This window comes from Bison bison, unplaced genomic scaffold, assembly GCF_000754665.1.
Source record: "Bison bison bison isolate TAMUID 2011002044 unplaced genomic scaffold, Bison_UMD1.0 scf7180017863174, whole genome shotgun sequence".
NCBI lineage: Eukaryota > Metazoa > Chordata > Mammalia > Artiodactyla > Bovidae > Bison > Bison bison.
Window position 1 is genome coordinate 6604 of NW_011493746.1, and position 1347 is coordinate 7950.

Genomic DNA, 1347 nt, shown 5'->3' on the forward strand with positions numbered 1-1347 from the left:
GAAGGAGATCAGCCCTGGGATTTCTTTGGAAGGAATGATGCTAAAGCTAAAACTCCAGTACTTTGGCCACCTCATGCGAAGAGTTGACTCATTGGAAAAGACTTTGATTCTGGGAGGGATTGGGGGCAAGAGGAGAAGGGGACGCCAGAGGATGAGATGGCTGGATGGCATCACTGACTCGATGGACGTGAGTCTCAGTGAACTCCGGGAGTTGGTGATGGACAGGGAGGCCTGGCGTGCTGCAATTCATGGGATCGCAAAGAGTCAGACACGACTGAGCAACTGATCTGATCTGATCTGATGTAATTTTAAGCCTGCCAAATTTTTGTCCCTGATTATTCTAACTTGGAATATCCAGACTTGTAGAGAGATTATGTTCACCTCATAATATATGTGTGCAATAAGTAAATTCTTACACAATTTAAATGGCTATAATCCAGTGGACATACCTGGAAGGACCATGTGGAAGAAGGGAAAGTATATGAGAAGTTGATAGAATCAGTGTTATTAAAATAGGGTCCATTATCTGGAAACTGATCAATGGGACAGAAGCAAGTACTAGTGCATGGTCTGGCAATATGACTGGGAACATACAGAAAGAGCTTATGGTATGAAAGTAAGAAAGACCAGGTCTTTGCTATGCTTGCACTATGCGTTCTTTTGATTCAATAACAGACTCAAGTCCCCTCAGCAAGATAAAACAACACATCTGGGTGTAAAAAGCTAATTTTCACCGAAATGTATTATTTATTGTGAAAAATATTCATTCGTCTTTTGTCTCTGACTAAAAACAATCTACTACTGTCTCTTGTGCAGGACATATTCATTAGAACCAAAAGTAACATGCTTTGCCATTGACCATCATGCATAGAGTCAACAGCTCCGGCCTGACACCTAAATATTTCATCCTGAATGGGATTCCTGGGCTAGAAGCTGCACATGTTTGGATCTCCTTGCCATTCTGCTTCATGTACATCACTGCTGTCGTGGGGAACTGTGGGCTCATATACATCATCAGCCATGAGGAAGCCTTGCATCTGCCCATGTACTACTTCCTAGTCTTACTGCCCCTTATAGATATTAGTGAGTACACTTCATTTGTTCCCAATATGTTGTGTATCTTTCAGCTCAGCCTCAAAGAGATTGACTTTAATGCCTTGTGCAGATGTTTTTCATCCACATGCTGACAGGTATGGAGTCTGGTGTGCTCATGCTTATGGCTCTGGATCACTATGCGGCCATTTGCTACCCTCTATGCTATTCTACCATCCTCACCAACACCACAATTACCAAGGCTGGCCTTGTCACCTTGACTTGAAGTGTGTTGATGGTGATACTGTTCACTTT

The 1347-nt window shown here is 42.8% G+C and overlaps 1 pseudogene; it reads left to right on the forward strand.

Annotated features, from left to right (window-relative positions):
• The first annotated feature begins 863 nt into the window (after nucleotides 1-863).
• LOC104983681 lies at nucleotides 864-1339 on the forward strand (annotated as a pseudogene).
• Nucleotides 1340-1347: the final 8 nt, after the last annotated feature.